Raw genomic sequence first — 14047 nt, forward strand, 5'->3', positions numbered from 1 at the left:
ATCCTTTTCATGATCAAATATTACAATCATTTTAATAGGACTAAATATACTCATTACAGCTCTATATTCACTTTATATATTTATTACCACGCAACGCGGCAAATTCACTTATCATATAGTTAACATTAACCCGACTCATACACGAGAAAATACTCTTATACTCTTACATATTCTCCCTCTAATCCTATTATCTATTAACCCTAAGATCATCTTAGGCCAACTTTATTGTAAATATAGTTTAAACAAAACATTAGATTGTGAATCTAACAATAGAAGATAGTATCCTCTTATTTACCAAGAAAGAATGCAAGAACTGCTAACTCATGCCTCCACGCCTAAACCCGTGGCTTTCTTAACTTTTATAGGATAGAAGTAATCCGTTGGTCTTAGGAACCAAAAAATTGGTGCAACTCCAAATAAAAGTAATAAATCTACTTTCCTCCTTAACTCTTATATCACTTATCATCTTACTTCTCCCTATTTTCCTTAGTTTCACCAACTCATATAACATATCAACCTATCCAAACTACGTAAAAACATCTATTATATGTGCTCTAGCATTTTGTACTCTCCCCTCACTCATATTCATTAATTCTAACTATGAACTTGTCATTTCTAATTGACATTGAGTAACCATCCAATCCATCAACCTTACCATAAGTTTTAAACTAGATTATTTCTCCCTAATGTTTATGCCAGTAGCACTTTTCGTTACATGATCAATCATAGAGTTTTCAATATGATATATACACTCTGATCCTAATATAAATCGCTTTTTTAAATACCTTCTAATATTCTTAATCACAATAATAATCCTTGTTACATCAAACAACTTATTCCAACTGTTTATTGGATGAGAAGGGGTAGGAATTATATCTTTCCTACTAATCGGCTGATGGTATGGACGAACCGACGCCAATACAGCAGCCCTTCAAGCTATTCTCTACAATCGAATTGGAGATGTTGGCTTCATTCTAACTATAGCATGATTTATACTCAACTCAAACTCTTGAGAACTCCAACACCTCTTCATGACAGATACTTCACTCTTGCCTTTAATAGGCCTTCTCCTAGCAGCAACAGGAAAATCAGCCCAATTTGGACTACACCCTTGATTGCCTTCTGCAATAGAAGGTCCCACCCCAGTCTCAGCTCTTCTCCACTCAAGTACTATAGTAGTTGCCGGAATTTTTCTCCTAGTCCGATTCTACCCCTTGTTAGAAAATAATGAAACTGCCAAAACACTAGCCCTATGCTTAGGAGCTATTACAACTCTTTTTACCGCTATTTGCGCACTTACCCAGAATGATATCAAAAAAATCGTTGCATTCTCCACTTCAAGTCAACTAGGCCTAATAATAGTAACAATTGGAATCAACCAACCACATCTAGCATTTCTCCATATCTGTACACATGCTTTCTTTAAAGCAATGCTATTTATATGCTCTGGATCAATTATCCACAACCTGAACGGTGAACAAGATATTCGAAAAATAGGAGGCCTATTTAAGGCCTTACCCTTCACATCTTCCTCCCTTATTATTGGTAGCCTCGCACTAACCGGAACACCCTTTTTAACTGGGTTTTATTCTAAAGACTTAATCATCGAAGCCGCAAACACATCTAATGCCAACGCCTGAGCCTTAATAATAACTCTTCTTGCTACCTCCCTTACTGCTGTCTACAGTACACGAATCATTTTCTTCGCTCTTATAGGACAACCTCGATTCTCTTCACTTATTACAATCAATGAAAACAACCCTCAATTAATAAACTCCATTAAACGCCTATTAATTGGAAGCATTTTTGCAGGATTTCTATTATCACATAATATCCCTCCTATAAATACCCCCTTATTAACTATGCCTCTTTATTTAAAAATCACTGCCCTTTTTGTCACAATTATAGGATTTACTATCGCTATAGAACTAAACCAACTCACTATTAATTTAAAACTAAATTATTACTCAACTACTTCTAAATTCTCAACCCTACTAGGATACTTTCCCACTACCATGCACCGCCTGTGCCCCCATTCCGACCTTTCAATTAGCCAAAAACTAGCATCTACTCTCCTTGATCAAATTTGAACAGAAAAAGCAGCTCCAAAACTCATTGCCAATTCACAATCCTCTGCTTCAACCCTAACATCAAACCACAAAGGTCTAATTAAATTATACTTCCTATCCTTCCTAATCTCAACAACTCTTGCATTAACAGTAACTCTCTATTTCCTCGAGTAATCTCAATAACAATAAAAATACTAACAAACAAAGATCAACCCGCAACAACCATTAACCAACTACCATAACTATATAAAGCAGCCACTCCCATTGAGTCTTCTCGTACTAACCCTAATTCATCAGCTTCAAACACCATTCAATCCTCTAAGCCTTTAAACTCAATAACAATCTCCACCTGGTCCAATAAAATAGTTAAAAATACAATCATTAACTCCACCCCCACCCCTAGTAACAACACCCCTCAAATTACCACATTTGAACTTCAAGCTTCTGGATACTCCTCCGTAGCCATTGCAGTAGTATAACCAAACACTACTAGCATTCCCCCTAAATAAATCAAAAATACTATTAGCCCTAAGAATGACCCACCAAAACATAACACAATCCCACACCCCACACCTCCACTAATAATCAACCCTAAGCCACCATAAATAGGAGAAGGCTTTGAAGAAAAACCTAAAAACCCTAAAACAAATAGTATACTTAATAAATATGTAACATATGTCATTATTTTTACATGGAATCTAACCATGACCAATGACATGAAAAATCATCGTTGTAATTCAACTATAAAAACAATAATGACAAATACCCGCAAAACCCACCCACTACTAAAAATTGTTAATCACTCTTTTATCGACCTTCCTGCTCCTTCAAACATTTCAGCCTGATGAAATTTTGGCTCCCTCCTTGGACTTTGCCTTCTAATCCAAATCTTAACTGGTCTATTTCTAGCCATACACTACACTTCTGACACACTAACAGCCTTTTCCTCCGTAACACATATTTGCCGAGACGTAAACTACGGCTGACTAATTCGATATATACATGCCAATGGTGCATCCTTATTCTTTATTTGCTTGTTCCTTCATGTAGGTCGAGGACTTTATTACGGCTCTTACACTTACTTTGAAACCTGAAATATTGGAGTAATTCTCCTATTCGCAGTAATAGCAACTGCCTTTATAGGTTATGTTTTACCATGAGGACAAATATCATTCTGAGGCGCAACAGTTATTACTAATCTCCTATCAGCTATTCCATATATCGGCACTACCCTAGTAGAGTGAATCTGAGGCGGATTCTCAGTTGACAAAGCAACCCTAACACGATTTTTTGCCTTCCACTTTATCCTGCCCTTTATTGTTGCAGCCTTAGTTATAGTTCACTTACTGTTTCTCCATGAAACAGGTTCTAATAACCCATCTGGCCTAATCTCCGATTCCGATAAAATTCCATTTCACCCCTATTACACAATTAAAGACCTACTGGGTGTCCTTCTCCTACTACTACTGTTCATAGTACTAGTCTTATTCTCCCCAGATCTCCTAGGTGATCCCGACAATTACACTCCCGCTAACCCTCTTAATACCCCTCCCCATATTAAACCCGAATGATACTTCCTATTTGCATACGCTATCCTTCGATCAATCCCTAACAAATTAGGAGGTGTACTAGCTTTAATTTTTTCTATCCTCATTCTTATACTATTCCCTGTCCTTCACATATCAAAACAACGTAGCATAATATTCCGACCGCTAAGCCAATGCTTATTTTGAATTTTAGTCGCAGATCTCTTTACGCTAACTTGAATTGGAGGACAACCAGTTGAATACCCCTTTATTATTATTGGTCAAGTAGCATCCATCCTCTACTTTGCGATTATTCTCTTTGCCCTCCCTAGCATCAGCATACTCGAGAATAAGCTCCTTAAATGAAGAGCCCCAGTAGTATAACTCATTACCCTGGTCTTGTAAACCAAAAATGAAGCCTTAATGCTTCCTGGGACATCCAATCAGGGAAGAAACTCAAATTCCGCCTTCAACTCCCAAAGCTGATATTCTCACGCTAAACTACTCCCTGAAGCCATACTCGACCAATTCCCCATTAATTTGACATCTATGTGCCTATTGCTATTCTCTTGTATTTTCATGATATGTAATTCGTGCATTAATGCACTATCCACATTAATTAATGGTCCAGTACAATAAATGTAAAAAGTACATAGTACATAGTATGTTTAATCAACATTAATATTATACCCCCATGCATATAAGCATGTCCATAGATACTCATATAGTACATAAAACATACAGTCCTCCCTTCAATTTTACATCCCTCCCAGCATGAATATTCTTGTCCAATACTAACTTCTTAGTCTGACATAGCACATTAAATTCACTAGCGGTACATACCCCATTCAGTCATAAATCTTCCTCGATCCAAATGACTATCCCCTTCCATTAGTTTGTCTCTTAATCTACCTACCTCCGTGAAATCATCAACCCGCCCAATACGTGTCCCTCTCCTTGAGATTGATCCCATTTAACTTGGGGGTGGCTAACTATGCTCTTTAAAAGGCATCTGGTTCCTACTTCAGGGCCATCTTAATGCGTTATCGCCCATACGTTCCCCTTAAATAAGACATCACGATGGATTAGTTCCATTCTAGCCCGTGACCCAACATAACTGCACTGTCATGCCTTTAGTGGTTTTTATTTTGGGGGTATGCTTCCACTCACCATTGGCCGTCAGAGGCCCCGTCCCAGTCAATTCAATTGTAGCTGGACTTTAGGTCATATCCTTCTTTTACAGGTTCCATTAATGCTTATAGACATTCTTTTTATGCTTGCTGGACATAATAGTTTTAATACACAACTTAACAAGAACTTTCAACTCCCTTAAAATTAATCTTTTAACTTTTTTATCTTTTATTTAATTTTATATAGGAATTATATTCTCTTATTTAGTGTAAATTAAATTTGACTCTCTCATCAGTATGTCCGTAAGGGTGGGCTGAAATCTCCCTTTCCCAATACTAAATTTCTACCCACCAAGTCACTAGGGATTTAAAATCACCCACATCTGTACCAATAGCCACCTAATAATACTTACATACTACTCCACCCTTAAAATCCCATATAAGATCATTAGACCCTCTTTACCAGGTTAATGTAGCTTAAACTTAAAGCAAAGCACTGAAAATGCTAAGATGAGTGTTTACACTCCATAAACACATAGGTTTGGTCCTAGCCTTTTTATTAGTTTTTAGTAGACTTACACATGCAAGTATCCTCGCCCCAGTGAGAATGCCCTCTATCTCCATATGGATCAAAAGGTGCAGGTATTAAGTACGCCCTCTTGAGCAGCTCATGACGCCTTGCTATACCACACCCCCACGGGACACAGCAGTGATTAAAATTAAGACATAAACGAAAGTTTGACTAAGTCATACTAATATCAGGGTTGGTAAATTTCGTGCCAGCCACCGCGGTCATACGATTAACCCTAATTAATAAAGCACGGCGTAAAGCGTGATTAAGGTCTGACCTGAGATAAGATTAAGCTCTAACTAAACTGTAAAAAGCCTTAGTTAAAATAAAAATACAAAACGAAAGTAATCTTATAACCCCTGAATTCACGACAGCTAAGGCCCAAACTGGGATTAGATACCCCACTATGCTTAGCCCTAAACATAAATATTCAATTAACAAGAATATTCGCCAGAGAACTACTAGCCACTGCTTAAAACTCAAAGGACTTGGCGGTGCTTTATACCCCTCTAGAGGAGCCTGTTCTATAATCGATAAACCCCGTTAAACCTCACCACTCTTTGCAACGTCAGCCTATATACCGCCATCTTCAGCAAACCCTAACAAGGCACTATAGTAAGCACAATAATTTTACATAAAAACGTTAGGTCAAGGTGTAGCCCATAGAGTGGGAAGAAATGGGCTACATTTTCTAATGCTCTAGAATATTTCACGATAGCTGCTATGAAATATAATCAGCTCAAGGCGGATTTAGTAGTAAGTCGGGAATAGAGTGCCCAACTGAATCGGGCAATAAAGCACGCACACACCGCCCGTCACCCTCTTCAAGCACTCAAGATTACCTTACATAACTAATACAATAATACTCCTAAATGCAAGAAGAGACAAGTCGTAACAAGGTAAACATACTGGAAAGTGTGTTTGGAATATCAAGATATAGCTTAACAAAATAAAGCATCCGGCTTACACCCGGAAGATTTCACCCCATGAATATCTTGAACCAGCCCTAACCCAAATAATTAATATACTTAACTATGAAAATCAATTAAATAAAACATTTACCTTATTAAAGTATAGGAGATAGAAATAAACTTTTGGAGTTATAGAGACAGTACCGTAAGGGAAAGCTGAAAGATTGATCTAATAGTAACATAAAGCAAGGATAAACCCCCTTACCTTTTGCATAATGAATCAACTAGAAAAAACTTTACAAAAAGAATTTAAGCAAAGTACCCCGAAACCAAACGAGCTACTAATGAGCAATTAACAGAATGAACCCGTCTATGTCGCAAAATAGTGGGAAGACTTATTAGTAGAGGTGAAAAGCCTATCGAGCTTGGTGATAGCTGGTTGTCCAGATTAGAATTTTAGTTCAACCTTAAATTTACCTGAAAGAATTAATAATCCTAATGTAAATTTAATAGTTATTCTAAAGAGGTACAGCTCTTTAGACAAAGGAAACAGCCTTATTTAGAGAGTAAATCATAAACTCCACATAGTTGGCTTAAAAGCAGCCATCAATTAAAAAAGCGTTCAAGCTTAACTTAATAATTAACCTAACTTAATTCCACACTTTATTGTGATCTCCTAATAACAATAACTGGACTATTCTATAATCTTATAGATGAAATAATGTTGGTATTAGTAACAAGAAGCGATTCTCCTTGCACAAGCTTATATCAGATCGAATAACTCACTGATAGTTAACAGGCATATAATTATAACTAAAACCTTAAATCCTTATTGTTTAAACTGTTAACCCAACACCGGCGTGCGTAAAAGGAAAGATTAAAAAAAGTAAAAGGAACTCGGCAAACAATAACCCCGCCTGTTTACCAAAAACATCACCTCTAGCATTACTAGTATTAGAGGCACTGCCTGCCCAGTGACATGCGTTTAACGGCCGCGGTATCCTGACCGTGCAAAGGTAGCATAATCATTTGTTCCTTAAATAGGGACTTGTATGAATGGCCTCACGAGGGTTAGACTGTCTCTTACTTTTAATCAGTGAACTTGACCTTCCCGTGAAGAGGCGGGAATAAAATAATAAGACGAGAAGACCCTATGGAGCTTAAATCTATTTAGCTTAAGCATATACTACTCCCTCCCCATGGGGATTAACAAATCTGTCTTATAAGCTGAAGATTTTGGTTGGGGTGACCTCGGAGCATAGAACAACCTCCGAATGATTTTAGCCTAGACTAAACTAGTCAAAGCAACTATTCATTAATTGACCCAAACTTATTGATCAACGGAACAAGTTACCCTAGGGATAACAGCGCAATCCTACCCAAGAGTCCCTATCGACAGTAGGGTTTACGACCTCGATGTTGGATCAGGACATCCAAGTGGTGCAACAGCTACTAATGGTTCGTTTGTTCAACGATTAAAGTCCTACGTGATCTGAGTTCAGACCGGAGAAATCCAGGTCGGTTTCTATCTATTTAACATCTCTCCCAGTACGAAAGGACAAGAGAGATAAGGCCTATGAAACCTTCACGCCTTAGAGAGTAATAAATGATATTATCTTAATTTAATTAATCATTCCCCAACCCACCCTAGAACAGGGCTTATTAAGATGGCAGAGCCCGGCAATTGCATAAGATTTAAAACCTTACAATCAGAGGTTCAATTCCTCTTCTTAATAATTCATGTTTTTAATCAACCTCCTTTTCTTAATCGTCCCTATTATAATTGCCATAGCATTTTTAACTCTAGTTGAACGAAAATTACTAGGCTACATACAACTACGAAAAGGTCCAAACGTGGTTCACAGACTCTGCACCTTGAGGGATCAACCGACTCCAGATGAAAAATATTTGGAAAAAATAAATTGTATCTGTGTTGAACATATAGAGGGTTTTTCTCATCATTATTCCCTAAACTACACAGAATTGCAACTACTTACATAGCACATACATTGTACTAGGTATCATAAGTTACATAGAAATGACATAAAGTATATGGGAGTATTTTACAGGTTATATGAAAAAATGCCTTTCCATTTTATATAAAGGACTTGAGCATCTGCAGATTTTGGTAAGTAGGAGGGGATACAGATGCCAAGAGACAGATATACCTCAAAGTCTTCTTGTAAGAATTACATGAGATGATTCAGTGTAACATATGACACACAGAAAGAGTTCAGTCAATGTTAATTGTTGCTTTTGGTGGTAGTGACAGTTAATGGTGATAGAAATTATTGTATAGGCATTTTGGTATGTATTAGAAGGAGAACAAGCAGATCCAGATTCAAACTCCAGTTCCATTTCTTACAAGCTTTGTGATTTTGGGCAATTCACTTTACCTCCCACACCTCAGATAATTGGAGATAGTCTATAAATTGGAGTAATTATATACCTGTCATAGAGTGTTCATGTAGGTTAAAAGCAAAAAATAATTGAAAGTATTTAACAGTGTCCCTGGCTCAGAGTGAGGTATTAATAAATAACCAATTTTAAATACGGATGCACTGATTCCTCACCTCAATCCTGCTTGGTCTTTTCAACTACATCTTTTCTCGAAGCCTCAGAAAGACACTCATTGTAAAGCAAAAAAAAAAAAAAAAAAAAAAAAAACAAAAGAAATGAACATGGTTTAGCAATAGCAATTCTTTATGAATTAAACATACTGTGGGTAGTTCCACTCAAATACATTAGTGGCCCATTCTAGAAAGTAGACTCAATGCAAGAGGACACTTCATTTCTAAGCACACATTTTCTACAGCCAAAATGAGCCACAGGTTGCTCACAGGCACATTGAACAGCATTTCAAGGTCACTTCTTGGGATAGGAAATTGTCCTTCAGCAGTCACACAGTCACATGGCTGATATTTCCTTTCTTTTAACACAAAACCCCTTAAGTCTTCTAAGTGAGATTATTTTGCATTCAAAGAGTGTGCCAAAGGTAGAAGTCACTGACTTCTGAGTGCCTGGGGCTCAGGAAAGCACTGTCTCTCTTCCACATGATTCATAAAACACCCCTGTTTCTTAAACATATACATAAAGGAATTAAAGAGACTTTATAAAGAATTTTTAAAAATTCCACCTTCTAGACCTTTTGAAAAACTTGAAATCACAAATATCTCACAGATGATGTTGCACACCTGTGTGGTCCTTCCACATCAATAGAAAGACTAGCCCTCAAGCAAGTCTGGGACGGTATATAATGAAGGACAGTTTACTATTATTTTCATAAGAATAGTTACCCTTACATCTAAAAATTATGTTCCAAGTAGTAACTAACTATTCCTATGAGTTATCCTTAAAATCAATGATTAGAAATGTTCACTTCAAAATTTAGGAAGAGCGATTCTCTTTTTCCCTGATAGGAGAAGGAAATGAAGGTCAATGCCCACTTTACTTGATGTTGTATACACAGCCTCCCGCTGCCACTCTGTTCTCCCCCTCCCTCAAGTTCCTCAGCACTTGATTATCACCCTAGGGACTCCTTGGCTTTTAAGCATTCAATTTACAAGGAGTATTGGGAGAGACACTCTAGCAGCAAAACATTTCCCTCAGGAACCCATATCTGAAGAGATAATAGGGGAAACAAAGAAGGTTATTTCTTAATGTCAAAATGACAGGAAGTAGGCACGGGAGTGGGAACAAGTCCTAGCAAGAAGGAGGCTCTCAGAACACCACAGCCAGCCAGAGGACTAGTTGTCTGGGAGAAGGCATGGCATCTGGGACATCTTTCTCTCTACCATGATAATTAGCCTCCAAATCCCTTAACTCTTCATAGAAATTGAATAGCAGGAATTTCATCCTATGGAAGTTATCTAGTGAAATTCAAAAAGTTATCATAAAAGAAATGAACCTCCATCTTCCCTGGACCATTAATATGCTCAGTAGCTGTTAAATATTCAAACTCCAGAAATACACTAGAGTGCAGAGGTAAGAGAGAATATTTTCCTTTTCATATTCCAGATATACCCATTTTGGGATCTCTTGAAGTTGCATATTCTTTCTTTCTGTCTTGACCAAGAGTTTTATATTTAATCAGGTCTCCATCATGGCTAAATAGGAATGATGGTGTTCATATTTAATAAAAGTGGAAAACTGGGGTAGACTGAAGAGTCTTCTAAAATCAACATTTCAGATTTCCAAGCCAATAGGTTCAATCATTTTTTTTTGTCAACAGTCTTTTCAGTTTTATTTTGTTGTTTCTATGATTTACTTTTAAAAATGTGACCCAAGACAAGTCTCAAATAAAATTTGTCCATCACTTGGAATTCCCATCCCCCTTTTCCTTCTTACTTACACAAATTGGATTTCCTACTCAGAGCCTATGCCCAAGAACCTGTCATGTTCACAGCACAACATTCAGTCATCCACTTAGAAAATTGTTCCTGGCACATAAGAGCACAGAAGACACAAAAGACACTGTTCCTGTGTTGGGGAAATTGACAGTTTAGCTGGATTCTGCATTCACAGACAGAGATTGCACTGGAAGTAAAACAGAGAAATACCCAAATCTTCCCAAGGGAACACAGCATTCTTCCTAGAATAAAGAGAGAGATCCAGGGGTTTGAGGTTCATGGATCCCCAAAATATCACAGAGAAACTCTCATGTGCTGGGGACTATTTTAAAGTTATGACAGATGATGTGGCTCTTTTCTCATGGGGTTTCCATATCTGGCATAAAAACAGAGTTTTTCTTTTTGGTGGTGCTGGGGATTGAACCCAGGTCCTTGTGCATGCCAGGCAAGCACTCTACCAGCTGAGTTACATCCCCAGTTCCAACAACAACAGAGATTTAAAAAAAATAATTTTAAAAACAGGTAATGAATGGAAAATGTTATGTTGAAAATTTAGAGGTTGACAAGATACGCTTTAGGTTAGGTGATGGAGAAAATCCTCTCTAAAAAGGTGGCATGAAGCTGTGACTTGGAAAATAATATGGAGGCAAGCCAGCCAAGGTTCAGGGGCAGAGATGTCCCAGCAGAAGTCACAGGAGGTGTAATGCTTCAAGGGGGAAAAGCACAGCCTATTCTTGACCAGCAAGAGGGTTTGTGGAGCTGATGTTGGAGGAGTGAAAGAGGCTAAAGAAGGAGTGGTGACACCCCTTGCAGATACTTGGACAGAGGCCAAGGTAAGGGGTCTAAATTTTCTTTTAAATGTCAACTGATTTTATCAGATGGTGAATGACAGCAACACTGTTTGCTTTTGGAGAAATGGTTGCAGGAAGGAAAGAGCTTGGCCATCTCTCCAGTGGCCCATGGCAGTTCTCTGGTGCTTTTTGTTAATAGTCCCACTTCTGATGGCCCTCTGATTCTCCTGTGTCCCTCTGCCTCTATTTGATTGAGGTTTTGATTCAAAGCCTCTTTTGAGCTTTGAATCAAAAGCAAATAAGAAAAGAAAACTCAAATTATTAAACTTCCTTGAATTTCACCAAAAGCCTGTTTCTTGAATGTGATCCATGACAAAGGGATTTGTAAAGTTTTTGGTCCTTTGAACAATTCTCTCAAAATCTTCTGCCATTTCTCCAGAAGCCTCCCTTCATCCCCTTCTGCACCTAGCATCACTGGTCCTTCTGGAAAACACCAAACTCACAAAAATGCCATATTCTCTGCATAAATTTGAAAACATCTGAAACATCACTCCATTTCATGATTCTCAGCCAGACTGAGGGCTACATGGAGAATTTTGCCTCTTGCTGCCCCCATCTCCCATCCAAGGTTTAAGAATTACATCTACTGTCCCATTTTTTGGCCATTTATTGATGTCATTTCACTGACTAATCTTAGCCTCAGTGACATTAGAATGAGGTATTCCAACTTTCATATTCAGTCAATATTTCAAAGAAACAAAAGCCAATAATCAAAATGCTTCTGACCACCAGGTCATTGAGTAAGACATAGTCTGCCTTGAAGAGCTATGAGGGAAAACAAAAACTGCAAAGAATATGCAGTAAAACCCAGGCAACAGTTGCTCTCAATGAAGGGAATAACAGTATTCATTCAAAATAATTTTCAAGAATTTTCCTTATCTTAGTATACAGATATGCTTGCAAAGCACAACCTATAAATGCCTCAATAAGTGCCTGTTTTAATTATAACACTTTTTCATACTAGAAAGAATACACATGCTTATTATGGAAGAATTTTAAAATATTTCAAAACATAAGAATGAAATCAAAATACCCACTTACCAATACCCTAAAATAAAAACTGGGAATGTCTTGAAAGATAAGTTAATAGAAGATAGAGATAGATGATAGATAGATAGATAGATAGATAGATAGATAGATAGATAGAAAGACAGACAGTCAGTCATGCATATATGAAGTTAATTTGTTAACAAAAATGGGAGCACACTTCTTATGGTACAATGTAACCTTGTAGATATTTTTTGTACCAATAAATATTTTGTTACCAAATGTACTAATATTAGATTTGCTATTTATATGTGGACAACATCTGTTGTTCTGTGCTCATTTTCTCCACTTCTCATGACACCCCTACTCTTGGATGGGCACTTTCCAAAATATACTTTTCTCTTACTTTTTTCCAAATTCCTAAGGACAATGCTGAGTCCCCATGAACACCTGCATCCTCCATCAGCCTCACCTCTATCTAGCTGTGTATCATTGAGCAAGATTCTTTTCTTCACTGGGTTTCAGGTTCTATTCTAGAGCTGTATGTAAATGACATTTAGAGCACTTACATCATTGTTTCTTCCTAATACTGTAGATAAATGAGACTAGGAGTGAATCATCCAATCACAAAAGGCAGTTGTTCTGTTTCATCCAGTCCAATAAGGAATGCATACTTATCAATTGACAGATACACATTAATTAAAAAATTCAGGACTAAAACAGTATAAGCTGAACTGCTGAAAATGATTCACATGATCTCCATATGTAAAAAAAAAAAGAAAGAAAGAAAGAGGAAGAGTAGGGAAGGAAGGTCTGGAGCCCACTCCTGTTACTGCTGATGACAAGCAGTCAGTCAAGTTATCCCTACCTCACAATTTCAGGACTAAGTGGACCATGATGAAGGACAGCAAGAACAGGCATAACAGTAGAGCTGTCATTGAAATTCCTGAAGACTCACCGGTTTCACATCTGGACAAATGACCTCATTATGATCTCACTCAGAGCAGAATAAAAGATGCTTCAAGTGTTAAACTGAAACACTTTAAATGTGTCCTTTGCTGTCTGCTTGGCATTATCTTCTGAGAACAGAAGAGTTCAGGGAAGGAATGGGACAGGACTTCCTGACATAAGAGAATATTCCCAGATTTTTACAAAATAGCCAAAAGGGGAGAAGAAGACAACCAAAATGAAAGAATAATGAGGTACCAGTTAAAGAAATGTTTACCTTAATACAATGGGCTACTAAGCAACCTTCAAATAATGACTTTGCTGTATGATTATAAATTTCATCAGTTGTTCAGAATCCAAGTTTAATGAGGAAATAATAAACAATAAATCAGCATGTATAGTGTTATCACATTTTTAAAGAAAAATTCATATGTATATGTATCTGCTTGGCAAGATTAAAGTCTCAATAATGGAATATTAAGAACTGTTATTACACACATTTCCAAATTTTTATTTATGTGTCAAATAAATAATTACAATTTTTAAAGTGCAGCCATGTTCTGTGGAATTTCCTTCTTCCAGAAGCTGCTCCTAAGGATTTTTCTTTTTTTCTTTTCTTTTTTTCTTTTTTTTGCTATTCACCTGAGGCAGGTATACCTTCCCAGTCTGCCTTATTTCTACAGATTCCAAGTGTGCCTTTTTGCC

At 37.2% G+C, this 14047-nt stretch overlaps 1 non-coding gene across 1 annotated transcript; it reads right to left on the reverse strand.

Annotated features, from left to right (window-relative positions):
- Window positions 1-10959: 10959 nt before the first annotated feature.
- Trnaa-ggc (transfer RNA alanine (anticodon GGC)) lies at window positions 10960-11032 on the reverse strand. Its single transcript has one exon. It is a non-coding gene; the product is annotated as a tRNA-Ala (tRNA).
- Window positions 11033-14047: the final 3015 nt, after the last annotated feature.

Source organism: Sciurus carolinensis, chromosome 16 (genome assembly GCF_902686445.1).
Source record: "Sciurus carolinensis chromosome 16, mSciCar1.2, whole genome shotgun sequence".
Lineage (NCBI taxonomy): Eukaryota > Metazoa > Chordata > Mammalia > Rodentia > Sciuridae > Sciurus > Sciurus carolinensis.